General features: G+C 30.4%; 1 non-coding gene across 1 annotated transcript; it reads left to right on the forward strand.

Annotated features, from left to right (window-relative positions):
* The first annotated feature begins 4,406 nt into the window (after window positions 1-4,406).
* On the forward strand, window positions 4,407-5,465 carry LOC104726657 (protein S40-4). The gene has a single exon (XR_015571504.1). It is a non-coding gene; the product is annotated as a protein S40-4 (transcript).
* Window positions 5,466-13,620: the final 8,155 nt, after the last annotated feature.

Below are 13,620 nucleotides of genomic sequence, written 5' to 3' on the forward strand. Positions count from 1 at the left end.
GAAGGGGTGATTTCGGAAAAGGAGTTTATTTGAAAGGAAGTTTCATTGGGCTAGTTTTTTCCAATAACAAAAGTTAATGGACTCTTGTGTACGGCCTTGTAAGATCTGAAAGCCTAATGTTTCAGCCTTTCTCGAGGCTTTTTCCATTAACTAATAATAATTAGCCACAAGAAGATTTAAGAAAATATAATTTCATTGGAAAAAACATTTTTGGTATCCGTAATTTTTTAGATGAAAATAAAAGTCAAAGAGTAGTAGACAACTTGCAAAAGTTGCAATGGTTACGTCGTTGACGCGCCAAAGATCAAGTTTCATTTATCGTATATTATGTATTGGCTACACTAAAATGGTAAGAAAGTTGAGAAATAAGAAGTAGCTAAAGTTTACTAGTTTCACCGTGTTCGTTAACGTTGAAGTTGAATATTTTGATTAATTAGGCGATGATCATGAGCTTTTATGAAACACGTGTGAGGTCTAATCAATTATGTTAGAGATGTAAGTGTGGCAGTGTGCTTGTGAACCGTTAATGTAAAATTTCATTTAACAAGCGCATACAAACGTTGTGCTTCTCTCTAGTTTCTTCTCCACCTACCTAACAAAGCTAATCAAGTCTTATGTAATTGGTCAATTATGGCATGTACCGAATCTTACGTAAGTGGTTGGACCGGATATTCTTATCAACTTTGAGATAAGGAATATACCAATACTGTATATACTTCCGGATCACTACATTGTGATTGAAGTTTTCAAAGAGGAATGGGTGTATACATACATTACACAAATAAATATGCATGGAGAGCTAAGAAAATTGATCGAAGTTCAAGGTATGAGAAAGATAATGTCAAAGACAGATACTGGATAGTATTATATGTACCCATACAAGAGACAAAACCATTTAAGCCTTTCGTATACGTATTTGTATATTCAATTCAAAGATATTGCATAATGGTCACACTAATCTTCAAACCGTTTGTTTAAAAAAAATATACCCTTACATAATATTAACAATTTAATATACTGTAGTGTACAAGAATAATACTAATATATTGTTTCGTAACCACTAGTCAAAAAATGAGGTATGTAACTATAATAATCAAACTTTGATTATATGTGTGTTGACGACGTAGAAATCTTACGCCGTTCATGACAGGTGTTAGAGAACAAGCAATTCTATGATTTCGGTGTTCCAAAGTCTAGAAATTTGTTACAGGGTCACAAAGACAGTTATCATTGTCAAAATGTCTCAAATTATTATATAATATTGATTTTATTCATTAAGTATTAGAAATAGAATCATAAAATTATAATTTTTGGTGACTTTTACTCTTAAGAAAATAGTATGGAGTTAACATTTTGGAATTACAGAAACTGTTAAACAATGGTAATCTTATTGCATATTGAAAAATCTCATTAGATTATTAACCTTTCTTTTTTAAAAAGTATTAGAAGAAGTTTTAATAGGTGAATTTGGAATAAATATGTTACAAATTTCTTTGCATCATTCTAATCTATGCATGTCATTGCTGATCTTTCATGGACCAGCTGAATTATATAGTAAAAGATGGAGTAGCATTATTTAGCATCTAATCGATTAATCACTTAGAAAAGCTCACCGTAATCAAATGTATACTTATTATTATTAAAATAGCCCAATGATTCACCACTAACTTAAAAAATTGTATCCCCAAAATCATACTTATTCGAAACTTTTTCCCTGAGCCTTGTGACTGGTTAGCTGTATCTATTTAAATCAATAAATTTTAAGTTATGTTCATTTATTATTGTTTTATGGTTTCACACTTTCACCTCGTAACTTTCTGGAAAGGATAACATGAATGGACAAAGCATTTATTTTATTATAGTAGTTTCTTTGCAATAAAGTCACTTTATTATCATCATCATTCATCACTGTTACAGCGCAGTATTTTAACTTTTTCTTCTTTTTTTTTCAAATTATTTTTTAATACTGAGCTACTTAAATTTAAAATAATATCTACATGCCATTATGTCGACATCTAAATGAAAAAACCGATAAATAATGCTTTTATCCGTTTTCTTAAGCGATTTGATCGAAATCGGCTCTATTATATATCTAATGTTTCCAACTAAGGTTTAGGAGAGAAATAAAATGACCATAATTTAGTCAAAACACTAACTATATTATAAAGAAAGCAAACAAAAAAACAAAAACTGAATACGTAAATACAAAAAGACAAAAACTATAGTAATTATTTTCATACAATGTGGAAAATGACGCGTAGCGTAATATTGACCGTATAATTCTTTATACTTTCCCCGTTACAATCCGACTCCGTAACAAAAAAAATAAATTATTATTTAAATCATATATAGATGCGGATAGACACAAAAAACCGCAAAAAAGGAAACTAAAAAAAAAAGTTACTAGTATTATTAATTAGATCAAAACACATAACAAAGCAAAGTAGGACCAAACAACAAAGAGAGAGTTTCAAAGTTCAACGAATCTCGTGGAACAACAACAACACATACAAAACACCACCACTCGCATTTTGTATCTCACGCGACCAGATATTATTATTATCGAGATGGTACGAGTCTGTCGCGCGTGAGAGAACATCTCGAGACGGAGAAGAAAACGAAAGGACTAGTCCTGAAAAATTGCCAGCTGGCAAGATATTAAAACGCCTTTAGATCAGATGAGTGGGTCCTACTATCACGTGGCATTCATCTAAAGATGAAATTGATACCACGTGTTTCTTACGACACGTGTCTTGATCGTGTGAAGACTCTCTAAGCTCTTTTGTCTTTTTCTCTTGGAACTGGGGAAGGGAGAAAGTGATGAAAGGTCCAACCCCACCCGACGAAAGTCACGACAAAAAACAAAATAAATAACTTGAACCAAATTTTTCTGTATTGATATTTTTTTAAAGAGGTACGAGAAGAGAATCTATATTACCCATTATAATTTTCAAAAATATATATTTTTTATCAAAGAGAAGTCAGGAAAAAAAACATTTATCTTCGTTTTATTCAGATCATTACAAAAAATTCATGTGACGAACTTCTTCTTAAGATTTTTATAGTCCTACTATTTTGTCGATTTATTTTTCATCTAACAAACAGGTCGGTTTTTTTTTTTTTTTTTTTTGGTGAAAGCTACCCAAGATTCCCCTATTTTTGATATTTTTTGTGTGCCAGAAGAAACAAGAAACTTGCATCAGCATGATCAGGTAGTTTCAAAATACTAATTAAAAATATAAAAAGGTTAAGTACATATATGTGTTACACAAATTTCTCGTGATAACCACTAGAGTAGCGTGTTTAACTCATAATTTCTTAATAGTAGTATTAGTCACTACACAAGATTAGTCATTAGTTTAATAATTTTGTTAGTGTGGAAGAATCTGTGCGGCTATATAATTTTAAGCTGTATAATAAAGTAAGAAAGCCAGAGAGACTGAACTCTGAAAACCAGAATCAAAAACAAAATAGTCCAACATAAAACAATTAGTAGTTTAATACTAATACGGAATATGTTATAGGGAAGAGAAAATAAGTAAAAAGACCATGAGGGAAAGCAAAGCACGAGTGCGAAGCTTTGTGCAGAGTGTTTTCATTGGATATTGTAAGATAAAAAATTATTAATAAAAGTTGTCCAAGTGTGGAACGGCTAAGTTATGATGTAATCCTTTTCGACGGTTCTGGTTCCCCGCGCCGGTCACACCGACCAACCTCGTAAGTTTCCAAACGGTCGAGAGCCTTATACTAGTAAGTACTAGTAACTAGTATTATAATATTCCATCATATTATTCTCCGTCCATGCAAAAATAATTTTAATCATTCAAGTCTGCATTATCCTCAAATTTATAGAACATCTAATATTTTTACAATTCTCATTATTACAATTACCAATATCATTAAAACTTTACTAAAAAAATTAAGCTATAAAACATAGTCCATCAATTTAAAATTAAATTAATTTTAATACTTCTAGAAAATCATATAGTCATAATTATTAGAATTTTAATATAGCATGTAATAAATCTTTATAGATCTAGCAAGCTATAAATTAAATCACAGTCAAAATAACTTGAACAATAAGTCTTTAATTCCGTTGATAAATTCATTCAACCTTTTGATGCCCGTATAAATGGTATAGTATGATTGTTTCATTGACCCAAACATAGATATAGTTTTCCTTATGTTAGGATTGGATTATTTTTTTTTCCCCTTTATATATGTAAAATTAATAAATGCCATTATTTTGGATTCGGATATACTTATTGAAAATCCCGTTGTGGATTTAGTGATAAATAGTGTAAAAAATATGTAAATGAAATACCAAATACTAATAGATATTGTACTAATTTTAAAGTCTTGAATAATTCTTTTTTTTCGAGAGACAAAAGTTTTGAAGAATATGCCAAACACGCCACATGTAATATTCTTAAAAATCCTTTTGCATTTTTTCGACACTTCATTAAAAATCCAAGGGTGATTACGTAATTTGCATAAACTGACGGAAACTGGAAGTTAAGGGTCCCTTATCCAATTTATCCAGACTTTTTTTAATTTTGTGTATAAAACCAAAGACTCCCTCATGACTCTTTCTTCTTCTTCATCACAGCAAAACCAAATACACAAATCTATTTTCTAAATCCTTAATTTTTTATAAAATCTCTTCTTCTTTGTTTTTTTTTAATGGCGACGGGGAAAAGTTACTACGCTAGACCAAGCTATCGATTTCTCGGAACAGATCAGCCGTCTTCCTACTTCACCACCACCACAACCACCAACGATTCCGGTCTCGAATTCGACGAATCAGATCTCTACACCCCAATCCACACCGATTCACCGGATTTTCGCCGCAAAATCTCTGCTACACCGTCCAGATCCGCTAAAAAACCAACGAATCGTTCCTCCGCCGTGACAGCCGCGTCGTCGCTTCCGGTTAACGTGCCGGACTGGTCTAAGATTCTCCGTGGAGAGTACCGAGATAACCGCCGGAGAAGCATCGAGGATGACGACGACGATGAAGACGACGACGATTGCGAAGACGGTGGAGGTTGGTTGCCGCCTCATGAGTTTCTGGCGAAGACGAGGATGGCTTCGTTCTCGGTTCATGAAGGAGTTGGTAGGACATTGAAAGGAAGAGATCTGAGTAGGGTGAGAAATGCTATTTTTGAAAAAATTGGTTTCCAAGATTAATAATATCTCGAAACTTTTGGACTTTTCCTGTAATTTTTGGTTTCTTTCTTTTTGGCTTACTTCAATCATTTTCTCTTTATGTAACTGTCAGAGAAGAGAGAGAGAGAGAGAGAGAGAGAGAGAGAGAGAGAGAGAGAGAGAGAGAGCGCATGTAATATTTCTAGAAATGCCCTCAATTTATCGTTGATTTCCAAATATCTTACCCCTTGTAATTTTTTTTGTGAGATTTTAATCACATTTTGCGTATGAGTAATGGATAATGTTATGTTTTGGAATATTGTTTGATTTAAAACTATTTTTTTGCAGTTGATTCGAATTTTAGAACTTGGGATAAATTCAGATTTGGGTAATTTTATTGATATAAGTAAATTCAGGGGTGGGATATGGATATGTCGACAAAAGTGGGGCAAAAAGTGACAATTATTAGTTGGGGGATTTTTTTTTTTTAATTTTGTTTGGGGTGTTTGATGAGGTGGGTGAGAAAAGCAGAGGCTACAAACACATGAAAGTGACGTTGTTGCTTCATTAATTATTCTCTTTATTTCTTTTATTTCAAAACTTTAAAGTCTAAAGTTATGGTTTAATTTCTACTAATTCGCCTGTTCTCTAATGAGAGAAAAACTTCTAGAAATTAATTAAAATGGATTTACGTGAAAGGATCATAAAGAGACATGTAGTTCATGTGAGTGATCTCTCGTGGATTATGCTTTTTCCTCCAATAGAGACATTTGTTAATTTTTTTTTAACACTTTTTCCTCAACAAATTAAAAGAAGATTAAAATTTGGAATTTATCTACCTACATGTTCGTTTTCCCAATAGTTTCTAGAATTTAAGGTAAAAAAAGGTTTGTGAAACTTGAAAGAAAAAAAAGTTACATTGCTACCAAATATATCATCATCTTATCCAAGTAAAACCTAACAATAAATCTTATCCTGTCTAAGAATTTGTAGTTATCTTCAAACTTAATTTGTAACAGATATTTTCTTTTTTTTACCAACAAAAAAGAGATAAATGGAAATAAGTAGTACCATTGAATATAAATTACAAACATAGATGAGAATAAATTTATAGGACCCGCAAGAAAGGTCTATTGTAATGAGTAAATGAGTAATGAGGTTCTTCTTCTTTAGTTGAGTCCTATCGAAGACTCTCTCTCACATTCAAATTAGAACGTTGAAGAGACCACATTACTAGTCAAAAGTAAGAAAAAAAACTCGGGAAAGAGGAATAAGTATGAGAGTAGGTCGATTTGAAGGTGAGCTCATAAGGAGCAGAAACGGTCATCCTCGAATGCTGACCAAATATTGTTTACGGCAAAAGTTTGAAATAATTTGTTTTTCAGTTGATCATTTACGAGATTTAAATACATATATAGATGAATGGCATTTCATTATGTTTGGATTTGATATGTTTTGTGTTTGGATATAAGAATCAGTAGTATTTGACAACATATCATACATATTAAATACAACAAATTTTATAAGCAAATTACAAGAGAAACATAATTAATTGTGTCTTGTTTTCTTACAACATGACAACATCTTGCACACAAAATCGCTTGGGTAAGAAATGATGATGATAGATATATAAAAGTATTAAGGATTATTAATTCTTTAAACTAAAAGTAATCTGTCTTGATTGGTAAATGACATCTCCTAAATTATTTTTAAGCTTTAAAATCCACCAAGTTAGATGAACAGTCCACATCTGTTATAGTCATCATCAATCATCATGTTATCTTTTTCTAATTTAACTGTTCAAGATGTAATATGACACACTCCTTGTTAGTGAAAATGAAATGTCAAATTTATATATTAGCAGTCTTTAGAGAGTGCAAGTTACAAGTTACAACCATATTAATTTAAGTAGTCTTTTTCTAATTTATTAGGGTTAATAATATTGTTGTGCATTGTACATGTGATTCCACCATATAATGTCAAAGACCCACAAATATGAAGCCCAAGTCCACTACAGATGGTTATATAATATAGATTTTTATCTTTGTGGGCTTATCCACTAGTACGATACTACATTTTCGTTTTCTTTGTCAAAAACTCTTACAATTGGAAGATATAAAAACAATTACAATCTCATCAGCAAAAAGAGATGAACATTGCCCTTTTATATTATTTAACATATTTGAACTTATCGTGATAATCTATCGTACACTAGCATGGAATCTAGAAAGAAACGGTACACTATCTTCGACAACAAGTTTGCAAAATGAAGTTACCAATCAAATGTAACTTTATATCTATCTCTAAATTATCTTATTATGTACATGACAAATGCATTTAGATTCACCTCATGTTCAAGGCTCAATCTCAACACAGCATGAAGAAGCCCTAAATCCCATGTTCTACAGTGGAGTAATGCTTACGTCAGCAGTTTGTCATACATATAAATTTTGTAAAGGAATACTGATTAGTGCTCTAATTACGCGAAAAGACTAAAGTAGGTGGTAAATCAAATCTACGCACAACCCCCTCCATTAAACGAGTGGAAGGTATTTTTTTATAAATAAAAGTATGGAGTGTTTTAGCTATTTTATACAGCATTCTATAATATACGCATATATGAATGAAAGAGAGAAAGTTTCCACCTTGTTTAATCCTTACGGCTCAAGTATATGCAGTATACTATATGGGATGCTTTTGTATTTGTTTTAATCGGGATATATATATATATATATGTATATGTTATTCTCGTACTAAACAATTATGAAATATGCCTTTATTTTTCACTCCTACCAGCCTATGTTTTCCTCTCTTTTTCTTTTTTGTCCAAGATTCAAAAGCCTAGAAGGCGTTCAAGTCCCTGGATTTGTGTGTACTAAAAAAAATGGAGAAAAGAGAAAAGAAATGTTGCAAATGCAAGCAAGCACTCGAATTTATCTGTTGACTATATATACTTTTGTGCGTATTTGTTCTTTGGGCGTACAACAACAACCGCCTCTATTTCGTGTCGCCACTAATTTTCAGATCATTCACAAATTTCTGAACTCGTCTATCACGTTTAATACTATTTCTAGGAGAGCAATTGACTCACTTTGTCTTTTTTTGACCTACGATCATATTTTTGACAAACTTTGTAACGAAATATCTTGGATGTTGTAAAGATGACTAGTATTGGTTTCATTTCCAAAGGGACTACTAACACATGTAAGGTCCAAAATCGCTTGGCAAACAAAAATATATTATAGTTGCATCATTGTGATTTAAAATGTCAAAAATATTCAAAACTTTTTCACATGTACAAACCGTGTAGGAACGTTTACATAAAAAAAGGTAAAATGGTACCACATCAATCTCCGGTCAACTACATTAATTAGGTTAGCCTTAAGCAATACTCTTCGAGTTGTCGTTGTCGATACCAATCGAGGAGGACCAATCCTCTGTTTCTCTCCTACATGGGGTTTGATTTGTTTGAACAGTTAAAAAGGCATTTTGTAATTACAGAGGTAAAAGTAAACTATTTCCATTTTCTTTAAAACGGTTAAAAAAATTCAACCCTAAGAGCTTTTTCTCTCTTGTATCCAAAGTATGTATTACGTTTACACTAATAAGCTAAAACCATCATTTAAAACGATCTAGACTATAGTACCATGAGAAAAAAAAAACAAAAGGAGAAAGAGGACATAGAGACATCATCAAGATTTCAAAAGATGTGATGTGAATAGAAGAATTTTGATAATCATTCAGTTTTGTTAGAAAAGGAATTTAGTCGAATGACAAAAGGAATAATGAAAGGATCCGACGATAATATGGGGTCCTCTGTTAGGTCAGGTCTCCACATTCGACAGCTACCCCTAAAAGTACTCATGCGACCCCATCGCAGAGACATAGTAGACCCATACGATTGGACCTTTTATGGGCCCTAAATATTTTGGGTTATTGGAACATATCCCATTTTCCACACTATTCTCTTTCTTCTATAAGCTATATTTATATGAATGGGCTCAAGAACTCTGTAAAGATAGCAACAATCTCATCATCACACATAATACACACCCTCTACACTTTTACCCAAAGAGTAGTTTGTCTCGTAATCTCGTACAACTCTTCAATTTGTATGCTCCAAAGTTTAAGATTTTCCATATATATTACTTTATATAGACATATGAATTCCCTAGGCAACCTAATAAGAAACCAAAACAAAACACTGGAGGATTTTTTAGTCGACTGATATGGTCAAAGTTGGAGCGTCGGAGATGTTTGACCGCCGATTTTAGAACCTTAGATTGTTAAAATATTTTATTTTCTATACTCTTCACCATTAGTTTTAGGGTATGATTATGACATTTGTATTCTATATTTTTGAATTGTGTGACAGTGTTTGTTGTTGTTTTGTATTTTTTGTTTTTGTCAACATGTTTGGTGTGGTTTAAACCGCACAGCTGCAATAAATGTGTGTTGGTTCTCTCCCCCATTCAATAATTTTGTATCCACTTCTGACTGCTGCGGTACACAACTGTTGTCACATTGTTCTCCAATAGGACCAATACACGTATTTGGTTCAAATTTATATTCCAAAACATTTTTACAAACATACGGCTAGCTTAATCGATGATGTTATATAACTATATTAGAAAGATGATTTTATCACTAGCCACTAGGAGTCGTCGAGTCGAGTATTACAAAAGCTTGGTTCGAGTTTGATAGTTATCATCTTCACTTAGTTATATTTCAACATTTAATTTGCTCGTTTTACCTATTGTGCACTATTTATTTTGACATCACTGTTTGAAGCATTTTTCTACCATGGTTTTACTTTTTACTAGGACTCAGACTCCCGCGATGTCGCGGGGGAAGTATTTTAGAAAAAAAAAAATTTAAAATTTAAAAATATACATTATGAAATTATTTGAATGTAATATAATAGTTTGAATACATAAATTGTTACTAGAAACACAATCATCAAAATGAAAATTTATAACAAAAAATATTATATAGAATAAACGCAACTTTGCAAAACATTTTGTTTAAAGTATTATAAATACTATAAGATATTTTTATGAAGAATTATGGTAAATAGCTACAACTAAAGAAAATCATTATGACGAAGTGATCCTTACTGAGAATATTGAACTAATGGTTATAATAAGTAATTTAATTTTTTATTAAATAACTATAATTTAAAATATATTTAATAATGAGTGAAACAATATCAATGGAAAATTAAAATTAAAATACACAACTCTTAAGAACAAAATAAAATAAATTTTAAATATTAAAATAGTTTTTAACGAAAAGTGATGATAAATAGACACAACTGTAAATTATATATTAAGTTTTATTAAATTTCTATATTACTATAATCATTTCTAAAATTTTAGTTAGATTATAGAATAACATTGGATATTAGATATCAATATTCAAATTATTTAGATTTAACATAAAATGAAAAATTTGTTTCCACACCAATGATTTGTTAGTTATTGATGAAGAGACAAATATATAAAGAGTTCAAAATATATGACTATTTAAATAGACACATCTATTAGAACGAAAAGTTGTGATGAAAAAATATGAATAAAATATAGTGAAAAGACACAACTCTACAATGAACAAATACAACTGTTTGAGTTTTAAAAAAAGAACAAATAAAACCAATCTTTTTACAAAAAAATACTACGAAAAGTCTCAACTGTTGTTCTTATTTTGACATCACTGTTTGAAGCATTTTTCTACCATGGTTTTACCTTTTATTAAATGTTTTCTTACCTATTTTCAAAACTACAATCTTTTAATTTTGATGAAAATATATATTTATTAAATCTTCTTTGATTAGAAGATAAAGAGCCACCTTTTTTTTGTTTTGCAACAAAAGCCACCTAAAAATAGAGATATTAAGTAATGATAAAAAATATTAAATATGTTGGTGAATTTAAGATGAAAAAATCTGGAACATATAATTGAGAAAGTAAATAAAATTTTATACACCAATTCATAATAAATACAATTTTTTAAGTTAACATTTTTTTATCATGCTATGATGAATTGACCATATTTTGTCGACCAATTCTTGCTTAATAAAATAAACCAAGTAACAAAAAATGAATTCAAGATTATATTTGGTTAAATCATTTTATTTGATTTTTTTTTATTAATGTAAAAAATCAGTCACTCAAATGAGAATTACTAGCTGAAGGTTATAAAAACTTGGAAAAGCAACCATAGTTACCCAAAAAGAAAGAAAAGTAACCACAATCTTTAATTTTGCTTGAAAACATTATTCATTACTTAACTAATTACTAATTAGTTTTAGGTGTAGAGACACTTTTAAGTACATAGTATGTATATTATTATATATAGAGAGAGACTTTGTGAAACAAATGATTACGAAGTAGGCTTTCTTTTTTTTCCCCTTAATATAAGGAGAGACTTTCAACAAACTAGGAAAGAAAACATTAGATTTGAGGGAAATTGAGGTAGATAGATGCCTGATGAGTCATGTTATATGTGATTTGTATGTGATCTTGATCTCTACATAGTACATATCATTATCCATTCATGGTAGTATGGTACATGAAAACTATACGTTATAATGGGATTGGGAGGTAAGTAAAGTGGGCAATAAATAGGAGAGGAAAAATGTTAAATTTTGGTGGGGAAGTTAGGAGGGGGACAAAGTGGAGGAATATTAATATCCCATCAAGACCAACAACATCAACAAAAGTATATATATTTGACAAAAAAAATTTAAAAAGCAAAAGATAATATATTGAACCCACAAAAAAAAAAAAGCAAGAACGAATGTGACATTTTGACCTTTTCCAATATTTAAATTTGGATTTATGTTTGGTTCCGAGTGGGTTTATCTCAAAATGAAAAATGTGAATAATTGAGTTTGTACTATAACGTGAAATTAATGGAGACGCTTCTTTTGTTCTATCTCCGTGCATAGTCAAATTAAGACTTGTCGCAACTTGCAACCACTTTGATATGGAGACATCCATCTTCGTCTATATCTCTCCCTGTTTTTTACCCTCTTTTTCTTTACGCACACTATAAATATCCTATTCGAAGTGATAGAACTTTATAGTTCAATCAGGTGTTTTAGTTCAAAGAAATCTAAAACAAAAACAGTAATTTTTTTGGGTGTCTTTCATGTTAGAAGATTTGTGTATTTCTACCATATATGGTGTTTCAACCTTTTATTTTTGGATGAATGCTTGATAGCTAGTTAAAATGTTTCTCATGGGCTTTTAATTTATGCTACAGTTTAGCTTGGGTATTTGTAAAAATGTTGTTGTTGTATATGTGAATATGATGATGTAATCAAGTCATATGTGTTTAGGATCTGCTAGCTTGTCCTGTATCTTAAAAGGAACATTTTTTAACTATGTTTTATTAAAGACCATTGAATATTTATGTGCATGTGGTCGAATGTGGAATGGTGAGATAAGCAGTCGAATAATTTATCTCTGGCAAATTATTTGGATATGTTAACCAAATTGTTCGGATTTAACAGTTTCTTAAGGTTTCAGATTATTCTTTTTGTTTAGTGTTTTTTTTGTCGTCTTGTTGTTACACTTACATATAGAATATAACGCATGATCTGTTTTATAAAACTTGAAAGAATAGAACATACATAGAATAATTGGTTTCATCACTAGACACTAAGAAAAATAAAATAAGGTAATCATTGTGAGCAAAAAGACTAAATTCAACCGCAAGTTAAAAAGAAGAAGTTGATATAATTTATATAACAATCTTTAATTAAACTAATTTTCTAACTGTTTAATTTGTCGCTTGTGAAACAATCAAGCACATGGGTCACTATATATATATACTAGTAGTACTATGTGAATTTGTGAATTATCATTATCAGTCATAACTAACGACAAGGTGTCTCAAAGTTTGGATCAAGATAGAAAAAAATTATGACAGAAGGAAACCCCATAAAAGCAACAGATTTAGGAATGATAGTAACAATCAGATGGATGTAATTAGTTCGACTAATTAGAAACATACCACTTCACTACTCCAAACTTCGACTGTGATTTCTAATTTCTATACTTACAATCGGTAACTTGTAAATTGGGAAACCGTCAAACATAAAATGCATAGCACATGTTTGCCAAAAAAAAAAAATGCATAGCACATAATTTAGTCACTAATCGTTTAGTGATTTTTTGTTTGTTATCGAAAAATTATTGAACAGCTAAATGCTTCTATTTTTCTAATAATAGTTATAGAATCATATAAGAGTTGAACAAAGATTATTAGTATTCAATTCTGAAAGATTATGTAGTTGGTAAAGAATTTGGAGATTCGTTAAATTATTAGATTATAATGTTGTTATTTTGCCGATTACTAACAACTAGATCGTATCGATAATTATAGTATAACTTATATAGTCACATTTTAACAAAAAAAAAAAAAACTTATATAGTCACAGATTATAAAATATAAAAAATGGTTGAA

Source organism: Camelina sativa, chromosome 11 (assembly GCF_030686135.1).
Source record: "Camelina sativa cultivar CO46 ecotype springtype chromosome 11, ASM3068613v1".
NCBI classification, from domain to species: domain Eukaryota; kingdom Viridiplantae; phylum Streptophyta; class Magnoliopsida; order Brassicales; family Brassicaceae; genus Camelina; species Camelina sativa.